Source organism: Labrus mixtus, chromosome 7, assembly GCF_963584025.1.
Source record: "Labrus mixtus chromosome 7, fLabMix1.1, whole genome shotgun sequence".
NCBI lineage: Eukaryota > Metazoa > Chordata > Actinopteri > Labriformes > Labridae > Labrus > Labrus mixtus.
The window spans coordinates 32,091,421-32,103,004 of record NC_083618.1 but is presented as its reverse complement, the minus strand read 5'-3'; the positions used below and the strand labels follow the sequence as shown (position 1 = coordinate 32,103,004).

Genomic DNA, 11,584 nt, shown 5'->3' with positions numbered 1-11,584 from the left:
GAGGTACGCTGCACATGTCTCATCCCTGTTTTCGCCCAGAGAGGTACAAGGATCCAAATCTCTGAAGGGAGACAGAGGAGAGGAGGAGTCACAGAGGAAGAGGAGGAGTGTGTGTTACAGTTTGTGTTACAGTGTGTTACAGTTTGTGTGTATTACAGTTTGTGCATTACAGTTTGCATTACAGTTTGTGTTACAGTTTGCATTACAATGTGTGTATTACAGTGTGTGTTACAGTGTGTGTGTTACAGTTTGTGTGTTACAGTGTGTGTTACAGTTTGTGTTAGTTTGTGTATTACAGTTTGTGTTACAGTTTGCATTACAGTTTGTGTTACAGTGTGTGTTACAGTGTGTGTTACAGTGTGTGTTACAGTTTGTGTTACAGTGTGTGTTACAGTTTGTGTTACAGTGTGTGTTACGGTGTGTGTGTTGCAGTTTGCATTACAGTGTGTGTATTACAGTGTGTTACAGTGTGTGTTACAGTGTGTGTGTGTGTGTGTGTGTGTGTGTGTTACAGTTTGTGTGTTACAGTTTGTGTGTTCCAGTGTGTATTACAGTTTGCATTACAGTTTGTGTTACAGTGTGTGTTACAGTGTGTGTGTGTTACAGTTTGCATTACAGTGTGTGTTACAGTGTGTGTGTTACAGTTTGCATTACAGTTTGTGTTACAGCGTGTGTTACAGTGTGTGTTACAGTTTGTGTGTTCCAGTGTGTATTACAGTTTGCGTTACAGTTTGTGTATTACAGTTTGTGTATTACAGTTTGTGTATTACAGTTTGTGTTACAGTTTGCATTACAGTTTGTGTGACAGTGTGTGTTACAGTGTGTGTTACAGTTTGTGTTACAGTGTGTGTTACAGTGTGTGTGTTAGTTTGTGTTACAGTGTGTGTTACAATTTGCGTGTTAGTTTGTGTTACAGTGTGTATGTGTGTGTGTGTGTGTTACAGTGTGTGTGTTCCAGTTTGCGTTACAGTTTGTGTGCTCCAATTTGTGTTACAGTGTGTTACAGTTTGCGCGTTACAGTGTGTGTGTTACAGTTTGCGTTACAGTTTGCGTTACAGTGTGTGTGTGTTACAGTTTGCGCATTACAGTTTGTGTTACAGTGTGTGTGTGTTACAGTTTGCGTTACAGTTTGTGTTACAGTGTGTGTGTTACAGTTTGTGTGCTCCAAATTTTGGTACAGTGTGTGTTACAGTTTGCGTGTTACAGTTTGTGTTACAGTGTGTGTGTGTGTGTGTGTGTGTGTGTTACAGTTTGCGCATTACAGTTTGCGCATTACAGTTTGTGTTACAGTGTGTGTGTGTGTGTTACAGTTTGCGCATTACAGTTTGTGTTACAGTGTGTGTGTGTGTTACAGTTTGCGTTACAGTTTGTGTTACAGTGTGTGTATTACAGTTTGTGTGCTCCAATTTTTGTTTCAGTGTGTGTTACAGTTTGCGCGTGACTGTGTGTGTGTGTTACAGTTTGTGTTACAGTGTGTGTGTTACAGTTTGTGTGCTCCAATTTGTGCTACAGTTTGTGTTACAGTGTGTGTGTTACAGTTTGTGTGTTACAGTATGTGTGTTAAAGTTTGTGTGTTCCAATTTGTGTTAGTTTGTGTTACAGTTTGCATTTCAGTGTGTGTGTTACAGTGTGTGTGTTACAGTTTGTGTGTTACAGTGTGTGTTACAGTTTGTGTTAGTTTGTGTATTACAGTTTGTGTTACAGTTTGCATTACAGTTTGTGTTACAGTGTGTGTTACAGTGTGTGTGTTACAGTTTGTGTTACAGTGTGTGTTACAGTTTGTGTTACAGTGTGTGTTACGGTGTATGTGTTGCAGTTTGCATTACAGTGTGTGTATTACAGTGTGTTACAGTGTGTGTTACAGTGTGTGTGTGTGTGTGTGTGTGTGTGTGTGTGTTACAGTTTGTGTGTTACAGTTTGAGTGTTCCAGTGTGTATTAGTTTGCATTACAGTTTGTGTTACAGTGTGTGTGTTACAGTTTGCATTACAGTTTGTGTATTACAGTTTGTGTATTAGTTTGTGTTACAGTTTGCATTACAGTTTGTGTGACAGTGTGTGTTACAGTGTGTGTTACAGTGTGTGTGTTACAGTGTGTGTGTTAGTTTGTGTTAGTGTGTGTTACAGTTTGCGTGTTAGTTTGTGTTACAGTGTGTGTATGTGTGTGTGTGTGTGTGTTACAGTGTGTGTGTTCCAGTTTGCGTTACAGTTTGTGTGCTCCAAATTGTGTTACAGTGTGTTACAGTTTGCGCGTTACAGTGTGTGTGTTACAGTTTGCGTTACAGTTTGTGTTACAGTTTGTGTGTGTGTGTGTTACAGTTTGCGCATTACAGTTTGTGTTACAGTGTGTGTGTGTTACAGTTTGCGTTACAGTTTGTGTTACAGTGTGTGTGTTACAGTTTGTGTGCTCCAATTTTTGTTACAGTGTGTGTTACAGTTTGCGTGTTACAGTTTGTGTTACAGTTTGTGTGTGTGTGTTACAGTTTGCGCATTACAGTTTGCGTTACAGTGTGTGTGTGTTACAGTTTGCGCATTACAGTTTGTGTTACAGTGTGTGTGTGTTACAGTTTGCGTTACAGTTTGTGTTACAGTGTGTGTGTTACAGTTTGTGTGCTCCAATTTTTGTTACAGTGTGCGTTACAGTTTGCGTGTTACAGTGTGTGTGTGTGTGTGTGTGTGTTACAGTTTGCGCATTACAGTTTGTGTTACAGTGTGTGTGTTACAGTTTGCGTTACAGTTTGTGTTACAGTGTGTGTGTTAGTTTGTGTGCTTCAATTTTTGTTACAGTGTGTGTTACAGTTTGCGCGTTACTGTGTGTGTGTTACAGTGTGTGTGTTACAGTTTGTGTTACAGTGTGTGTGTTACAGTTTGTGTGCTCCAATTTGTGCTACAGTTTGTGTTACAGTGTGTGTGTTACAGTTTGTGTGTTACAGTATGTGTGTTACAGTGTGTGTGTTACAGTTTGTGTGTTCCAATTTGTGTTACAGTTTGTGTTACAGTTTGTGTTACAGTTTGCATTTCATTGTGTGTGTTACAGTGTGCGCAGTGTTTCCCCTACCATTATATTGGGGGGGGGGGCGGCCCCAATAATATATATATATATATATATATATATATGTATATATATATTTTTTTTAAATATTTTTTTTTGGTTTTTATGCCTTTATTGTAGAGACAGGATAGTGGATAGAGTCGGAAATCAGGGAAAGAAGTCATTTAAGGATACCTTTCCGATAGAAAAGGACAGGTGTCACTAAAAGTAAGTGTTTGTGTCGCCGTGTCGGCATGTCGCCGCCCCCCCAACGCTTTAAACCTAGGGGAAACACTGGTGTGTATTACAGTTTGCATTACAGTGTGTGTATTACAGTGTGTGTTACAGCGTTACACACACACACACCTCAGTGTATAGACTAACAGCTTGTGTAGAACCACACACACACACAAGCAGCATCAGAGGAGGTGGGAAACAAACAGTGTTCTCTCTGTCGAGGATTAAAGACAGGATGTCTACATAACACACCTGTTTACACACACACACACACACACACACACACACACACACACACACACACACACACACACACACACACACACGGCTCTCCTGAGTAGAACAATAGAAAAGTTGGAGCAGACAGACGCATTGATTTGAGTTGGTTGGGGGTCAGAGTAAATGTGGTGGCCCTCTCGGCCCCTCCGCAGGCCCCCAGGAGCCCATTGAGAGCTGAGGACGAGCTGCTCCCACTTCATCAACTATTTACTGAAGATGTGTTTCAAATGGGGGGGGGGGGGGGGGGGGGGGGGGGGGGGTGTGAACAGAAGAAGTTTCTAGGTAAAGTTACCTGTGACATAATGACCAGCCTTCACTTTCCCCCCCCCTCCCTCCTTTCTCTCCCTCGGCCAGAGGAGACACACAGACCCCCCCCCCTCTCTCTCCCTCGGTCAGAGGAGACACACAGACCCCCCCCCCCCTCTCCCTCAGTCAGAGGAGACACACAGACCTCAGCAGGCTGTCTAACGTCTCCATGGCAAAGAGAACGTGAGCGGAATCATGAGGAAGTGGGCGAACACGTCCTCCTGTGCGCGGTCTTCACCTTTAAAGAAGAAACACACACACACACACACACAGCAGCACGGGGATATGTGTGTGTGTTAGACTGTTGTTTATACTCATAATGAGATCTGTGACACTGTGACCAACTTCAGCTCAACACTGTGCACAGACACCCATACAACAACTCACTGAGGGTCACGTGACACACTGACCCTCCACGGCCCTAAAATAACCACACACACACACACACACACACACACACACACACAGTCTCTGAATGCACCTGTTCCGTGCTGAGGCTGCACGCAGAGCAGCTGTCCATGCGCAGGGGAAGGAGGATACAGCAGGAGACAAGGAGGTGAGGAGACAAGGAGGTGAAGGAGGTGAGGGAGGGAGAGAGGAGGCGGTAGCCCGGCAGAGCTAATAACACAGATATCCTAAAAATATCCTCCACACCGAGCTGCTCCGTGAGTCTGCGTCGCACACACACCCGGATGTGTGTTTTCAGAGCATTACACGCTGCCATGAGTGTACACAACCACATTATACACACTATAACACACACACACACACACACACACATTGAAACAGAGGTGTGATCTGACGAACTGACCGTGGGATCGCCTCCACGGTGACCCGGATAAATCCTCCGCGCTCCTCCACACGCAGTGAGGCAGACTGCTCGGTTTCCTCCTTCCTCCTCTCGCACTCCTCCCGGTGGACAAATATAGGCAGCCTGCTCGGTGTCAGATCTCCTCCTCCTGCTGCTCTGACGGAAGGCGACACGATGTCTCCGAGTTAAACACTGACGCTCCTTCAGCACGAAAATAAACCACAAAAATCACCACACACACACACCAGCCAATCCTCAGGCGGAGACTGAGACGTGACGCGTATAAAAAACCGAGGAAACGGAGAGACGGTATAAAAACCAGAGCTTAATGTCGGGGCTCTCGGTGCTTCCTGTGACCAGGCCGGAGACGCTGCTGCTGCTGCTGCCGGAGCTCAGACCTCCAAACCCCGCTGTGCTCTTCGGAGGAGCTCCACACTAATGTCCGCTACCGAGCGAAGGATGAATATGAGCCCGGAGGAGGAGCAGAGAGAGGGATGGAAAGGGGGAGGGCTGGGCCTGCATTCTCTGAATTACTCCTCCCCCACACTGCCACCCCCCTCCACTTGTTATTTTCACTCTCTCCTCTCTCTCTTTCATTCACTCCTTTTGTCTCCCTTTCTCTGTTCGTCTTTCGTTTGAATTCTTTGATTTACCCTTTAAACCCCTCCTGAAGGGGGGGGGGGGGGGGGGGGGGGGGCTGCCCAGGGCCCCCAGTGTATAAATATGTAGTTAAACAACAAACAAACATTTCTGTCATTAGGACAGCGTGCAGCAACACAAACAGAAGTCAGAGGCACCTCAACTTGAGACATTTATTGTTTTTTATCAACAAGTTGCAAGAATATCTCAGCCTGTGGAGGGGGGTCCGATCTGAGACCTGTTCATGGGGACCACATAAATCCTGGAGACACCCTGATAAACAGGAACAGTTTTGTTGTCTTCTTATTGGTCAATTTGTTTCAGTCTAACTTCAGAGTTCAGAGTTTCTGCTCAGTCAAAGTTGTCGCCATGATTTCTCTCCTTACATTATGTCAGATTTATATAAACGACCTCTGACCTCTATATCATGTTGTGGGTCGCTCTGCTTTGGATCAGTGGACGTGGTGTAGGTCTGAGCGTGGTCAGTGATATGAACAGCTCCTGGATCAGCCATATTGGATCACCTTCATCACTGCTTCTCTGTGTTTGAATCTTCATCAGGTGTACACCTTCAGACTCGCCCCTCCCCCTCTCCATGTCGTATCACATATTCAGGTCTCGTTCCTCCTTTTGTTCTTATTTGAACATGAAGAGTGTTTGAATGTGACCTCAGGTAACCTCAGACATCTGGACTGTTTATCAAAGACTCTGTAGAAAGTGGTCAATTGTCCAATTTCCTCTGTTTTCATTGTTGACATTTATCCGCCGGTTTTCCATGATGTGACTGTTCCTCTGAGCGCTGGAACATTTCTCTGCACAATAGGGACTCTGTCTGCTGTCAGGAACAAGAACTGTGAAGGACGACGGCCTCGTTCACTGACAAAATACCAACCGATATGATTCACCCCTCGCCCCCTCGCTCACTGTCTCTCTTCTTCAGGTTCTTCTATTCATCAGAGCCATATCTGCAGCTCCTCCTTCATCTCCTCTTTACCTCCATCTGTCACAGTTTACTCCCAATTAAATGTACATGACAGAAACAAATTAAACGAGCAATTTCACATTTCAGTCATCCTAAAAAAAGTCATCCATCAATTCAAAGTGACACCTACACTCGTCTGACAGAGAGAACTGCACTGAACTCAATTAATGAAGACGCTGGAGAATATAGTCGACACGATTAGGAAGAAAAAGAACAGAGGAAGAACAGAAGAAGAACAGAAGAAGAACTGAAGAAGAACAGAAGAAGAAAAACTGAAGAAGAACTGAAGAAGAACTGAAGAAGAACTGAAGAAGAACAGAAGAAGAACTGAAGAACTGAAGAAGAACAGAAGAAGAACTGAAGAAGAACTGAAGAAGAACTGAAGAAGAAAAACTGAAGAAGAACTGAAGAAGAACTGAAGAAGAAAAACTGAAGAAGAACTGAAGAAAAACTGAAGAAGAACAGAAGAAGAACTGAAGAACTGAATAAGAACAGAAGAAGAAAAACTGAAGAAGAACTGAAGAAGAACTGAAGAAGAACTGAAGAAGAACAGAAGAAGAACTGAAGAACTGAATAAGAACAGAAGAAGAACTGAAGAAGAACAGAAGAAGAACTGAAGAAGAAAAACTGAAGAAGAACTGAAGAAGAACTGAAGAAGAACTGAAGAAGAAAAACTGAAGAAGAACTGAAGAAGAACTGAAGAAGAAAAACTGAAGAAGAACTGAAGAAGAACAGAAGAAGAACTGAAGAACTGAAGAAGAACAGAAGAAGAACTGAAGAAGAAAAACAGATGAAGAAAAACTGAAGAAGAACAGAAGAAGAACTGAAGAAGAACAGAAGAAGAACTGAAGAAGAAAAACAGATGAAGAAAAACTGAAGAAGAACAGAAGAAGAACTGAAGAAGAACAGAAGAAGAAAAACTGAAGAAGAACTGAAGAAGAACTGAAGAAGAACTGAAGAAGAAGAAATGAAAAGAACTGAAGAACTAAAGAAGAACTGAAGAAGAACTAAAGAAGAACTGAAGAAGAAAAACTGAAGAAGAACTGAAGAAGAAGAACAGAAGAAGAACTGAAGAAGAACTGAAGAAGAACTGAAGAAGAACAGAAGAAGAAAAACTGAAGAAGAACTGAAGAAGAACTGAAGAAGAACAGAAGAAGAACTGAAGAACTGAATAAGAACAGAAGAAGAACTGAAGGAGAAAAACAGATGAAGAAAAACTGAAGAAGAACAGAAGAACTGAAGAAGAACAGAAGAAGAACTGAAGAAGAAAAACAGATGAAGAAAAACTGAAGAAGAACAGAAGAAGAACTGAAGAAGAACAGAAGAAGAAAAACTGAAGAAGAACTGAAGAAGAACTGAAGAAGAACTGAAGAAGAACTGAAGAAGAAGAAATGAAAAGAACTAAAGAACTAAAAAAGAACTGAAGAAGAACTAAAGAAGAACTGAAGAAGAAAAACTGAAGAAGAACTGAAGAAGAACAGAAGAAGAACTGAAGAAGAACTGAAGAAGAACAGAAGAAGAACTGAAGAAGAACTGAAGAAGAACTGAAGAAGAAAAACTGAAGAAGAACTGAAGAAGAACTGAAGAAGAAAAACTGAAGAAGAACTGAAGAAGAACTGAAGAAGAACAGAAGAAGAACTGAAGAACTGAATAAGAACAGAAGAAGAACAGAAGAAGAACTGAAGAAGAACAGAAGAAGAACTGAAGAAGAAAAACAGATGAAGAAAAACTGAAGAAGAACAGAAGAAGAACTGAAGAAGAACAGAAGAAGAAAAACTGAAGAAGAACTGAAGAAGAACTGAAGAAGAACTGAAGAAGAAGAAATGAAAAGAACTGAAGAACTAAAGAAGAACTGAAGAAGAACTAAAGAAGAACTGAAGAAGAAAAACTGAAGAAGAACTGAAGAAGAACTGAAGAAGAACAGAAGAAGAACTGAAGAACTGAATAAGAACAGAAGAAGAACTGAAGGAGAAAAACAGATGAAGAAAAACTGAAGAAGAACAGAAGAAGAACTGAAGAAGAACAGAAGAAGAACTGAAGAAGAAAAACAGATGAAGAAAAACTGAAGAAGAACAGAAGAAGAACTGAAGAAGAACAGAAGAAAAACTGAAGAAGAACTGAAGAAGAACTGAAGAAGAACTGAAGAAGAAGAAATGAAAAGAACTAAAGAACTAAAGAAGAACTGAAGAAGAACTAAAGAAGAACTGAAGAAGAAAACCTGAAGAAGAACTGAAGAAGAACAGAAGAAGAACTGAAGAAGAACTGAAGAAGAACTGAAGAAGAACAGAAGAAGAAAAACTGAAGAAGAACTGAAGAAGAACTGAAGAAGAACTGAAGAAGAAAAACTGAAGAAGAACTGAAGAAGAACTGAAGAAGAAAAACTGAAGAAGAACTGAAGAAGAACTGAAGAAGAACAGAAGAAGAACTGAAGAACTGAATAAGAACAGAAGAAGAACTGAAGAAGAACAGAAGAAGAACTGAAGAAGAAAAACAGATGAAGAAAAACTGAAGAAGAACAGAAGAAGAACTGAAGAAGAACAGAAGAAGAAAAACTGAAGAAGAACTGAAGAAGAACTGAAGAAAAACTGAAGAACTGAAGAAGAAATGAAAAGAACTGAAGAACTAAAGAAGAACTGAAGAAGAACTAAAGAAGAACTGAAGAAGAAAAACTGAAGAAGAACTGAAGAAGAACAGAAGAAGAACAGAAGAAGAACTGAAGAAGAACAGAAGAAGAACTGAAGAAGAACAGAAGAAGAACTGAAGAAAAAGAACTGAAGAAGAACTGAAGAAGAAGAACAGAAGAAAAAGAACTGAAGAAGAACTGAAGAAAAACAGAAGAAGGACTGAAGAAAAAGAACTGAAGAAGAACTGAAGAAGAACAGAAGAACTGAAGAAGAACTGAAGAAGAACAGAAGAACTGAAGAGGAACAGAAGAAGAACTGAAGAAGAAGAACTGAAGAAGAACTGAAGAAGAACAGAAGAAGAACTGAAGAAGAAGAACTGAAGAAGAACTGAAGAAGAAGAACAGAAGAAGAACAGAAGAAGAAGAACAGAAGAACTGAAGAAGAACTGAAGAAGAAGAACAGAAGAAGAACTGAAGAAGAACTGAAGAAGAACTGAAGAAGAACAGAAGAAGAAGAACAGAAGAAGAACTGAAGAAGAACTGAAGAGCAGAGCAGCGAGCAGCACCTGAGCAGAGCAGCGAGCAGCACCTGAGCAGAGCAGCGTACTACGGTGAGCGTATTGCATAATTGCTTGTTCTGTTCTCCTCTGCACTGTGTTACTGTGTACCTACTCTTAGCTTAGCTTAGCAGTTAGCTTTACAATGGCTTCTTTTTCTGTCTCTCCCTCTCCTGCTCTCTCTTGCTCTACGTGTCAGATGTTAAGTTATTCCTCGTCCTCCTTTAGTGATAATGATACTTGTAAGAAATGTAGTTTATTTTTAGCTTTGGAGGCGAGGGTGTCTGAGTTAGAGAGACGGCTCCGCACCATTGAGTCAGAGTCATCGTATGCAGCAGTAGTTAGCCAGCCACCTGTAGCCGGTGCGGGCCGACATAGCTTGGCTTCCCCCCCGGTAACTCCCGAGCAGCCGGGAGGCAGTGGCTGGGTTACTGTCCGAGGGAAGCATAGTCGAAAATCGAAACACACGGTTCCCCACCAACCACTTCACGTTTCAAACAAATTTTCCCCACTCAGCGACACACCCGCTGAGAATAACACTCTGATTATTGGAGACTCCATAGTCCGAAACGTGAAGCTAGCGAAGTCAGCGGGCATAGTTAGGTGTATACCCGGGGCCAGAGCGGGCGACAGCGCATCTCATTTAAAGTTGCTGACAAAGACTAAAGGTAGATTTGATACAATCGTAATTCATGTCGGCACAAATGACTCCCGACTACGCCAGTCTGAAGTCACTAAGGTTAATGTGGAGTGGTGTGTACTAAGACGATGTCGGACTCCGTAGTGTTCTCTGGACCCCTCCCAAATCAGACCAGTGATGACATGTATAGCCGCATGTCATCACTCAACCGCTGGCTGTCGAGGTGGTGTCCAGCACACGATGTGGGCTTCATAGATAACTGGCAGTCTTTTTGGGGAAAACCTGGTCTGCTAGCTAGAGACGGCATCCATCCCACTTTGGACGGTGCAGCTCTATTATCTAGAAACATAGCAGAGGTTATTAGTCCAACACCCTGACAACAACACAGAGTTCAGACCAGGAGGCAGAGCTGCAGTCTTACACTTAGATCTGTCTCCCAGTCACTATAGCTGTAATTCTGAATCGAACTGTAGTTATACTATAGGTATTGTGTCTGTCCCCCGGCCCAGACCCGTTTTTTATAAGTCATCCAAATGGCGTGAATCATCAAAATCTCATTAGAATCAAAACTACGAATACGATTTTGCTACAAGATCGGAGGATTCACTGTGGACTTTTGAACATTAGGTCCTTAGCATCCAAGTCTCTTTTAGTGAATGATCTGATATCAGATCAGCATATTGATTTACTTTGTTTGACTGAAACCTAGCTGTGTCGAGATGAATATGTTAGTTTGAATGAATCCACTCCTCCCAGTCATTTTAATACTCATATACCTCGAGACACCGGACGAGGTGGTGGAGTAGCAGCTATTTTTAATTCCAGTCTTTAAGTTAACCCTCGACCAAAGCTGAATTTTTCTTCTTTTGAAAGCCTTGTTCTTAGTCTTCCACATCCAGTCTCAAGAACCTTTCAGCCAGTTCTAGTTGCTGTAGTTTACCGCCCTCCTGGCCCATATTCTGAGTTTTTATCTGAGTTTGCAGAATTTTTATCAGACTTAGTCCTTAGCAGTGATAGAATAATTGTTGTAGGTGACTTCAATATCCATGTGGATGTTGAAAATGATAGCCTGAGCACAGCTTTCATGTCACTATTGGACTCTATTGGTTTCACCCAGGGTGTAAACGAACCTACTCATCGTTTTAACCACACCCTGGATCTTGTTTTAGCTTATGGAATTGAAATCCATAACCTTACAGTTTTCCTAGAAAATCCTCTGCTATCAGACCTTTTTTTTTATTACATTCGATTTTGTCTTACCAGAATTACCTCTGCCTGGAAGAGGTGTGCTCTCTAGAAGTTTGTCGGATAGTGCTGTGGCTAGATTTAAGGAAGCTATTTCAGCTGTTTTTGATTCAGTACCGTGTTTCAACCCAGTTGGAAACTCTTATGATAGCTTTAGTCCCTCTCAGCTAGATCAGTTTGTTGATAGTGCAGTGGATTCGCTGAGAGTTACTCTGGATTCGATTGCTCCCCTGAAAC

The 11,584-nt window shown here is 42.0% G+C and overlaps 1 protein-coding gene across 1 annotated transcript in view; it reads right to left on the bottom strand.

Moving 5' to 3' along the window:
* LOC132977214 (dystroglycan 1-like) overlaps nt 1-5,121 on the bottom strand; it is a 31,322-nt gene extending 26,201 nt beyond the window's left edge. Inside the window, exon 1 of the mRNA XM_061041683.1 lies at nt 4,662-5,121. The gene's annotated coding sequence lies outside the window, so the exon portion shown is untranslated. The remainder of the gene's footprint in view (nt 1-4,661) is intronic.
* Nucleotides 5,122-11,584: the final 6,463 nt, after the last annotated feature.